This window comes from Aulostomus chinensis, chromosome 19, assembly GCF_037954235.1.
Source record: "Aulostomus chinensis isolate RoL2024-O1b breed Wild chromosome 19, RoL_Achi_v1.0, whole genome shotgun sequence".
Taxonomy (NCBI): domain Eukaryota; kingdom Metazoa; phylum Chordata; class Actinopteri; order Syngnathiformes; family Aulostomidae; genus Aulostomus; species Aulostomus chinensis.
Genome location: NC_141338.1, coordinates 20,134,801 through 20,145,851, shown reverse-complemented (window position 1 = coordinate 20,145,851; position 11,051 = coordinate 20,134,801). Strand labels below are relative to the sequence as shown.

The following is an 11,051-nucleotide window of genomic DNA, read 5'->3' as shown; positions in this document are numbered from 1 at the left end:
TGTACCCTCCTCAGTCCTGGCTGTGGTTATGGTGGTTGAAGGTGTGGTTTTGGTGGTTGATTCAGTTGTACCCTCCTCAGTCCTGGCTGTGGTTATGGTGGTTGAAGGTGCGGTTTTGGTGGTTGATTCAGTCGTACCCTCCTCAGTCCTGGCTGTGGTTATGGTGGTTGAAGGTGTGGTTTTGGTGGTTGATTCAGTCGTACCCTCCTCAGTCCTGGCTGTGGTTATGGTGGTTGAAGGTGTGGTTTTGGTGGTTGATTCAGTCGTACCCTCCTCAGTCCTGGCTGTGGTTATGGTGGTTGAAGGTGTGGTTTTGGTGGTTGATTCAGTTGTACCCGCCTCAGTCCTGGCTGTGGTTATGGTGGTTGAAGGTGCGATTTTGGTGGTTGATTCAGTTGTACCCTCCTCAGTCCTGGCTGTGGCTATGGTGGTTGAAGGTGTGGTTTTGGTGGTTGATTCAGTCGTACCCTCCTCAGTCCTGGCTGTGGTTACGGTGGTGGAGGTTGTGACTGCAGGGGTTGATTCTGTGGAAGTGGAGTTGATGGCAGGCAGCCCTGCTGTAGACGAGGAGGATGTAGGAAATGTCAGTGTTTTCATCGTTCCTGTTTCCGCAGAAGACAATAATAGACCTGCAACTGAAGACAAAGGATGTTGCTGGTCAGTATTTTAAGTGTATTCCAGAAATGATGTGTTTCAGCGCAAAACGGAAGACAGCTGTCACATTCTGCTGTTGCTCTGATCACTTTTTTCCATCTGACCTGTTGATGGAGACCTCATGTTTTTTGGTGGCCCATTTTTTCATCTGCCCAGATGTCATTTCTTCAAATTTGGTAAAAATATTCATAAGGATTAAAGGATGAGCTGGAAATATTTATTTGGTCAAAGATATTTCCAGTTTGATGGGTACCGATTTGTCAGTCTTTTATCATTTCTGTTGGTGTCTCCTTTTGTTTTACTGGTTTGCTTTAGCATTAAAAGGTGAGCATTTAACTTGATAAACTGTCGATTTGAACAATTAAAACTGCACCCAAAGTACAACCAGTCCTTTCTAAAAGGGTTTGAGATGTTATTATGGAATGTGTGTGCACAGACTGTACCAAAGCTCGAGACCAGCCTTTTAGGTCTGACGAGTGAAGCCATCTCAGAAGTTCCCCAGGCCTGCATTTTTTTTTAATGGCCAGCAGAGGGCAACTCCAATGGATGCAAATTGCCATATCTCAAAAATGACCCTACTTTTTTTTACCTCCATTTACTGCCTTAGTAAACATGATACTAATCACGGTGTCATTCACGTGATTCAAGTCTTCGTCAAGACAACATGTTCATTTTGCACATTTTAGGGAAGGAAATGGACAGTAAATTTGCAGAGCATTGCTCCCATTTACCACAGTGGCACTGCATCAGGCTAGAGATAGAACCAGCAAACTAATAGAACTTCACTAGATTCAGGGCAAGAATAACTGAAGAGGAGTATCAAGTTCCATCAGGAGTCAAGATGATGACCAGTTAGAAATACAATGATGGTAATCCAAAGACACAAAGTCACTCCTTTGGTGCAAGAATTCCAACGATAGCTACCACACACAAGTACCCACGTACCTCTGGTCATACTAAATCAGCAAGTCATTCAGGTTTCACATTTAAAAGATATTTGAAAAAATCCTTTGTTAGGTTCTCACATAGGGAAGAGGGTAGATTACAAGAGGGTTTTCATATTCCTTTACTTGTGGGTGGCCTTTTGCATTCTTGCATTTCTTTGCACCGTATAACTGGTGTGTGTCTGAGTGCTTGAAAAGGAACTACACTTTTGAGTGGAGCGTCGTTGTAAAGAGTGAAGACTGATATTGGTGTTTTGGCAGCTTATACTTTCAACCGCTTGAATTACTACAACATGTGATGTGACACATACGACACACATTCATTTTCTGGGGTTGGACCTCACACTGCAGTTGTGGTTTAGCCAACAGGAAGTGAGCACAGATACAGTGCATGCATTCATTCAAGGTTTCCCGTCTTTGTAGGACTGGTGCACCAAAGAGAGCGTTGCTTCATCCTTCTAACCCACATTAGTCTGTGACAGAAAATTGATTCAAATAGTAAATCTCTTGGTATGGACATTTCTATCAAAAGTTACCAGCATTTTGTGACAACACTGTGGTGACATTCACACACAGTTAAGAATACGCAGTGACGTGGAAGCTGGCGCTAACTTGAGTGTTTCACTCCCTCTACTCATGTTTGTACTTGAACAACGTTTGAACTCACTCTCCCTCTCTTTTTGAGTTTAGTGTAACATTACACTGGATGTTCATACTGTTCTTTTCAGTAGATGCCAAGTGGTGGTTACGTTACTAACTAAGAAGCCAAATATTTGACAGGAATAATGCCTCAACATTGTTGTCGTTCTTGAACAGAGGAGGTCACTTTTCTGATTATTTCAAACATTACTGTGTAACTGTCAATGTAGCTGACTGCCCCTATAAAAAGGTTACAATTTGAATAGTGAATCATTTGAAACTCAGCTCCTGAGTGAACAGGAAGTTACCTTCACCCTCACGTCAACTTCAGTGGAGTTAAACTTCTTTTTGTCCAGAAGTGCAGCTTCCATTATACAGTCTTTGTACAACAAAGCCTGAATATGCATCAAATGTACGCGACCATTCATAAGGTGGTTGTCTCTGAATGTTTATGACAGACACAGTCACCATAATCCAACTTGAGCTGGACATTGACCTGAGAGAAACAAGTTAAGAAATAAAGAACGATCACCAGTTTACTTACATATTATGAGAGTTTTTAGAGTGTCTCTCTCCATTCTGAGTCTGTTCTGTTGTGTCTCCACTGTCGGGCACCTTCTGAGCAGCTTGTGTGTGTGTGTGTGTGTGTGTGTGTGTGTGTGTGTGTGTGGGAGAGAAGAGAGAGAGAGAGAGAGAGAGAGAATATATGACCGTGAGTGTTGAGACTGTTCCTAAGAGCCAGGGGGTGAGGCTGCACGAGTCATGTATGATCTTGATATGAGCTAAAATGAAAAATGCACAAACCAAAGAGGAGGCTTTGTATGGATGATTCTATTTTCAGAAAATACAGAGACATGTAAACTATAAAGCATATAATATAAGGTTATGGTATTACTAATATTTCCACAGATTCTGAAAATGCAATATAGTAATTTCTGTCTGTATGTCATTTTCATATTCATATCAATTTATTAATTTTATTTTAATTTTACTGAAGACGCTTAAGGGAGCCACCCAAGGGAGCTGAAAGCTCTCTTCTCTCCCGTGTGTTGTAAATGAATGAGTTTGGGCTGATTCATTTCTCATGGTCTCATGGAATAAGAATGAATAAATATATACTTTTTGGGACAGTCATGTAAATTTCCTTCATAAATGTCTACATACTGGTACATATAAGGTTCAGCAGAAAAACCTTTTTTGTTGACATTCATTTTATTAATAAATGTTGATGCTGCATTTCACGTTGTAGCTTGTTCATTTGAGGTGAATGTATGATTTCTTTTTCATGGTCATGAAAACTTTCATTAAAGGTGTAAAAAAGTGAAGAAGTCGTGGAATTTTTTTCTCTAAATGCATCAGAACTCTCTACAAATCAGCAAACATTTTTATTTCTGACAGGACAAGAATGAGCTTGTTGTTGTTGTTGTCACATAAAGTGTCTGGAGAGTGACGAACGTGTTGCAATCGAGCGGTAGTTATATCTCGATGAGGCCTTTTAACTGGACGACTGTGGTTGTCCCAGTGTGCAAGAATCAGGAAGTGTCAGTCGGCCCAGTTGACAGCTCGTGTAAATCAAACTGTCCTCTGGCTCGCCTGTTGCTTCAGGTACCAAACAAGGGAGCAGGCGCCATCCCTGCTGAGCTTCAAATCATTTTGACTAAAGCTTGACAATCCTGTCCATTCTCCTCGTCCAGAATGGGATTTCGATTTCTGGATCAACGACTGCAGCGGAACCTACGGAACACACCTTGGCCGAAGTGGCGCCAACTGAAGCATGAACATACCTGAATGAATCGATCCCAAAATCTCATGATAGCGATGCTAGCCCGACGTCAAATAGAGCAACTTTAGTAGGACTAACGCGTTCACATGGATTTTAAATGTCAGACCAACTTCTCCAATCGTGTCAATGCGCTGAGTGCAGCCCCCCAACAATGGAAGACCATCACTCTGCTTTCCTCTGCCTGGGTTGTGGCGAGCGTGTGACCTCACCTCCTGTTGCTGTGGTTGCTGAACGTCGTGCCTTGCTTTGTTGCGCTGGCCAAAGTGTGATCATCCCTGCTGCTTCCTTACTTTGTTGACCAATTACCTGCCAAAACTCCATACCTGATTGCTTTATTCAGCCAAAGGAGAAAAGACCATCTCTCTTGTAGCGACAGTCTGTCTGCCTTGTAAACTCTCCACTCCAAGCTAACGATGGCCTCTTCTTCTCGCTCTCCTCTCTCCTGCTCAGTGTGCCACATGTTTAGCGACTCCTCTGCCACCTTTAGTGATACTGGTAAGTGTGGTAAATGTAGTTTGTTTGTAGCGTTGGAGGCGAGGCTTGGCACCTGCTCCACACTGATGGATCCAAACAATTAGCAACTAGAGCTAGCCAGCCCCCGTTAGCTGGTGTGGACCGCCTTAGCTTAGCTCCTAGCTTAGTCCTGACTAGTGGGCCCCCGGCAGCTCTCGAGCAGCTGGGGCCTCCATCCCCAGGGCGGCTGGGTGACTGTCTGAACGAAACATAGTCCAAAGCAGAAGCCTGCTGTCAGTGACCAACCACCGCTTCACATCTCTAACAGGTTCACCACACTCGCCGACACACCCGCCGAGAAAACAACTCTAGAAATTGGAAGTTCCATTCTGAGAAACGGGAAATTAGCGACACCAGCAACCATAGTCAAGTGTATTCAAACCAGGTGGGCTTCATTGATAATTGGAAAACTTTCTGGGGGAGACCTGGTCTAATTAGGTGAGACGGCATTTATCCCATGTTGGGCAGTGCTGCTCTCATCTCTAGAAATATGGCCCGGTATACAATAGAACCAAAACCCCGACAACCCAGAGTTCAGACCAGGAGGCAGAGCTGCCACCTTACACACTTCTCTGCATGTCCACTAGGGGGCAGTTCCCCACCCAAAACTCTATAAATATTGTGTCTGTCCCCCAACCACTTCAGTTTCAAATTTCAATTCATTTGAAAGCCTGATTCTCAGTTTGTCTCCTCCAACCTGGAAAACTCTACAGCCACTCTTATTTATCATTGTGTCCTGTCCTCCTGGTCCTGACTCTGAATTCTGATCTGAATTCTCAGAGTTTCTATCAGTTTAGTTCTAAATCAGATCAAGTCCTGATTGTAGGTGACTTCAATGTTCATGAGGATGTTGATAACGACAGTCTGGTGCTGCATTTCTCTCTCTTCTCGACTCAGTTGGTTTCCATCAGTCTGTCCATGAACCGACTCACCGCCACAACCACACCCTCCACCTCCTCCTAACATGTGGAACTGAAGCTGAACATCTAGTTGTATTTCCACAGAACGCTTTTATCAGATCATCAGTTAATTAAGCAATATCACATGAGAGGGAGTATGCTGAATATCAGCACTGGTGTGTTACTGTCACGATCCCTGTCTCGTGCTTCCTGTTTTATTTTGGAGTCATGTCCTGTCTTCCTGACCTCCCTCTTGTGATTACCTTATGTGTCTCACCTTGTTGATTGCCACACCTGCGCCTTGTTCCCTCATGTATTTAACCCCTGTGTTTTCCCCTGTTCGTCTGGGTTCCATTGCATTTCGTGATGTTCTCTTAGTTCATGTGTTGCCTTGTTGTTTTGTTGTAAGTCTCCAGTCCTGTCGTCAGTATCCAGTCACGTTGTCAGCCCTCACGTCAAGTCAAGTCTCCAGCCTCAGTTTCAATAAACCTCTTTTGTGCAGCTCAACACTGTCTGCAATTGGGTCTCCCTCATCATCCCACCACAAACAACCCCAAACCCTAGCAGGCACAAGGCCACAGGCCGCAGATAATCACACCAGTGCTGATCTCAGGGACGGGCTGGCCACTGGATAAATTTGGGACGTTTCCCGAACGGCCGAACCCTCCCTGGGCCGGATCAGCCGTCGGGTGTTTTTTTTTTTTTTTTTAATGCCTATATAATTTCCAGCTAGCTAGGTAGTACAAGCAGCCTACATAATTTCACAAAGCAAGCAAGCAACATGTGTGGCTGCACCTGGCTGGCCAGCCTGTCACTCTCTCTCACACACACAGACACGCGACAGCGCTGCGAGTTGAGCGAGAGAGAAAGAGAGAGATGGTCACGGCCGTGTTCGCCTTCGGCCACACACCTGGAGGGCCTACCCAGATATTTTTCCTGGGCTGGTTCAGGGAGTAAAAAAAGTCCTCATTTTGACAGTTTTGTCCACTGATTAGTGTGTGTTTTTTGTGCTGTTAATGTGTTGCTCTGCCGAGCAAACATAATCTTTGCCTGAAGTACCTTCAGGCTCAGGCCCTAATTCCTGTTCTTATTTTCAGTGTCCAGTATTTGGATTCACAGCTTATCCAGCAGTCAAGAGATGAGACTTTGAGCCCTGCTGGGCAGCCCTCAGGGTGCTCCAGTCTCCTCACGACGCCACGTGCAGGCGGCCTTTGGCAACGTCTCTCTGACACTTGAGTGACTTCTGGGTAGAGGAAGAAGATACACATTGCTACAAAAACAGTAACTGGCTTCCAGTCTTTTACCTTCAAAGCACCAAAGCCAAACTAAATGATCGTCGATGCAACTTGTAATTCCAAAGTTTCCCCAATTCCTCCAAGGTAGATGCACAAAAAGAGAGGGCTTTCCTTCCAGAAATAATGAAACCATCAGCAAAGAGAACTGCTGCTCACTGGACATTTGCTCTTGTTAAGACCATTCAGTTCAGTACCTGTGGCTTTGTTGGCATTAACATGAACTTGTTGTTACTAAAGCACAAAATTACGTGACGTAACAATGATATACACTATAAAACCAGTAAATGAGAAGGAATAATAGAATAAAGAAATAAGGCAGTAGATTTGGATAAAAAAATACAGAAACCAGTTTTTATTTCTGTCCTATGCATGCACCTGCACAAACACATTCTCTCTCAGTTGATTTGGTTTTCATTTAATTTTCAACACTTTAATGCTCTGGACAGTGAGTGATACAGAATGTAATGTTTCTGACAGCAATCCCAGATGAATGAAGTCCAATTCATCAAATAAACTCCTCCATGTTGACCCACACCCACTTCTCAATTAAACCCTGCCCCCTCTGAGTGCGGGTACAGACTGGGATCATTATGGTGGTGGTACAGACACACATACAGATACAGATGATGGTGTACTCACTCATCCACACCATCTGGAACCACCAACCATGCCAAGCCAATTCTACCCCATTAAGATGCTCCTTTTGAACTTCAGCAGATCCCCTGGACCATGTTTATAAGGTCTTAAACAGGAGTGCCTCCTAAAGTGCTGGTAAGTCTACATTCTCAGGGGGACGCCGTTGTTCTGCGATTCAGGTTCACAGTCGCCAGATACTTGGAGCAGTCTGAGATCTTCTTCACCTCATCTGCACCAAGAGTCTGACAACACATCGGGCATGCTTTCTCCGTCTTCAGCAAAAGGAGAAACTGGGAGTGAAGAGCTGGAAAGTCACAATGAGGACACACAGACCAGTCCTCTCTCAGCATATGCTGCCCTGTAGCAATGCAGTAGGGCAGGTTGCTCTTGCAGGAGGTGCACAAGAGTTCGTTCTGTGGGAGCAGGGAGCCACAGACAGGACATGGAGTCATGTCATCCACCACTTCTGACTTGTGTGGATGTCGTACAATATCCTCAATCTTCCTCTTGTATTTTTGCTGTATCTGCTTTCGGTATTCTGGCCTCATTAGCGTGACAGCGTGGTTGAAGGCTGAGTTCCTCAGCCCAGCTCGCTGACATTCAATGACTGCAGATGTCAGAATGGGCACAACATGAGCAGGAAACATACGGATGTTTTCGCTAACGCGAGAGAGTAAATGTGCTGCTTTAAGGTGGTCTCCTCTTTTGACATGGATTTTGGCCAGGAGGTAGGAGTGCAGCAGCATCAGGTTGGTTGACATTTCAGTAGAAATGTCCGTCTTATGGTCCAGCAGCTCTCTGTACATTTTGAACAGCAAATCATGGGAAACACGGTAGTTCCCTGAACACAGCTGTTCACTGGCAATGCTGTTGGCGACGTGAGCAGCCTCTGTGTGCCGCTGTAGTGCCATGTACAGACGGAACAGATGGACAGGATCCTTGGGTTTACTGTCAGTCTTGCCGGTCAGGTAGTCTATCAGCTGATCGGTCAGACAGATGTCCTTAGCCTGACATACCACCTCAATGGCCATGTCAACAGCCAAGCCGTCCTCAGTAGAGTCACACATCAGGAGGTTCTCCAGGGCTCCTCTGTACTGCTCACCCAGATGAAAGTAGTAGCCAGCCTGCAGGTGATTCTTCTCGGCCTCAAAGTATCGAGCAATATTTCCGTAATCGTCCTGGGTAGCTTCAGCACCGATGATTTCTGCGAAGACCTCCACTTGTCTGTGCTGCTGTGCCAGTTTGAAAGCTTCATCATTGCACTGACACAGAACCAGAATCCGGATTGCTGAATCATAGTTCTTCAGCAGGAGAAAAACTCTGGCAACCATCTTTGCTCCCTCTTTGCTCTTGGTCTGTCTGACAACGTGAACTGCAGCTTCGGGATTGTTCAGGTGGTCCAGCAGGATACGTGTCAAATTATCCCAGTCTTCAGCACGTTTGTAGGCTTGCGCTGCCACCTTGTACTTGCCATTGGCTTCCATGGCCTTGGCGTATCGCTGGTGGGTCCTGAGAGAGGAGACATGTGGGAGCAGCTCTCCCACCTTTGCCCAGTCCTTGCATTGCATGTAGACCAATGCAGCCTGATCATAGTACTGGCCCATTTCATAGAGCTGAGCAGCTTGGGACAACTGTCTCACGCTCTCTAAAAGAGCTCCACATTCCTGCTTGAGGACTCTGCTTGGGTGTTGAATTGCCTTGGCGACTCCTCCTCTGATGTCACCCACCGTAATTAACATCCTGGCTACTCCGGCTTGGCAGGCCTCATTATGCTCTTGATTATTATGGGTCAGACCATTTTTGTAGTGAGCCAGAGCCTTCAGAAAGTCACCAGTTTGCTCCAAATGAGCAGCATATTCCTTGGAAATGTAGGGAATCTGGTCTTCTGCTAAGTCCTTGGCTAACTTCAGAGCCTTTTCCCAGTGTGACAGGTCTCTCCTCATTTCCAGGGCAGCAACTGGACAGCTGGAGGATAAGTAGTGGTCCTGGGCCAGGTTGTATTCACCCAGGAACACGGCCAAATGGCCGGCTAGTAATTTGGTCTCCTTTATACCCCTGATGGCCTCCAGTGAGCTGACCATGCTGACATTTTGGCTCAATTGGTAAACCTGAATGGCCAGCTCAACCTCCATGTGGATCAGACAGGCTTTGCCTAATTTTTTCAGGAGTCTTTCCTTGGTGTGGGTCCTGACCAGATCCAAGCCTTCATCAAGCCTGTTGAGCATCACTGCCCGTGTGAGTTGCTTGCTTAGCTTTGACGATGAGCTTCCTGCCTGCTTCAGATAGGAGTGTGTGCTGAGAGTCAGCTTGCTGGTCTGGCCACTCGCCAGCTGACAAGTCAGGACGCCATTCTCCAACGACATGGGCTTCTTTGAAGGGTGGAGGCACTCACTCCCCACCAAGGACACCCACGATCCATAAATAGTGAGTTTATGCAGAGCGTACACGTAGACCTTTTCATGGTCATATGCTGCAAACACTCCTCTTTCAGGGTGCCAGCTGTCCCAAAGCACACCAGTGATGGTGGGAGAGAAATCAGGAAGCTCTAAGCAGGAGTCGGATTCTGTTGAGGTGGAGAGCAGGTAGCCGCTCTTCTTTTCATCAGCGAAGACCAAGTGTTTCCCACGTTGAGCAGGGAAGACTTCCCTCACACCCACTGTGTGGGTGAAGCTGCTCACGGTCTTCCCATCCTTCAACGAAACGCATACCACATGACCTGAATCAGTGCCATAGTGGAAGAAGTCAGTGGTGAGGGCATGGCAAAGAATCCGACCCTGGCTTTTATCAGCTGGAAACGACTTCACCCCCTTTGTCTCTTCCTGGCGCAGCTGCACTTTTCCCTTTAACAGTACAGCTGTGTATTTTGAGTTCGGGCAACTGATGGACGTTGCCCCAAAGTCCTCGGTGTTCTTCAGTTTCTTAGCTGAATTTACCGGCTGAGTATTTCTCTCACTTGACTTTAAATTGCTTCGTCTCTTCATGGCTGTTGGACTGAACCAGAGGGCTTGATTATCAGCTGCAGTAAAAAAAATGATCTGTTGTAAACTGGTATGATTTCTTTCATATATTAGTGAGCGTGGTGTTCAGTGTTGAAGTAGTTTCACTGATCATTTCAGTGACATCACTGACATCGCAACTACATCACTATCTTTGGTCTACAGGGGCATTTCTGTCATTGTGACGTCACAGCCAATGTGTCTGTGGTCTCAGAGCCCCTAATGACAAAATCTGTGATGATCTGAGGATTTCATAGAGGATAACAGTTAAATCACATCAGTCTCTCATTTCAAAAGTACTCTTATCCCAGACTGTCATCTTCAAAGCTCTCTCTTCTCTGACCCAACCCCCTAAAACGTGGCACTGCACATCATCAGGACACCAGCGATGCATGCAGTCCCCCAGCCGGCCTGCTTTCACGGCTGCTCGGGAGCTACCGGGGGATGAGCAGCTACGCTAACCCAGGTTGTGGGTCGGCTCACTATGGGAGCCTGGGTAATGGCCATCAGTCTCCCACGGCCCTACCAGCAGTGTTCCTGCTTTCATTCACACGCCATTCTCACTGATGGCCTTGCTTGACGTGGACGGCCAGCTCCACATTGCTGCTAGTACCTTCTATGTTAAGAGACCCAGCTGTGCAATTTGTAACATGTATGATGTGAGTTTATACTACATAAGGTGACTGTCTGGG

General features: G+C 45.9%; 1 pseudogene across 1 annotated transcript; it reads right to left on the bottom strand.

Moving 5' to 3' along the window:
* Positions 1-444: 444 nt before the first annotated feature.
* Positions 445-10,377, bottom strand: LOC147244329 (WD repeat-containing protein 19 pseudogene; annotated as a pseudogene). The gene is made up of 3 exons (XR_015110419.1): positions 4,022-10,377; positions 2,782-2,863; positions 445-635 (listed from the first exon to the last, which is right to left on the bottom strand). The product of XR_015110419.1 is annotated as a WD repeat-containing protein 19 pseudogene (transcript).
* Positions 10,378-11,051: the final 674 nt, after the last annotated feature.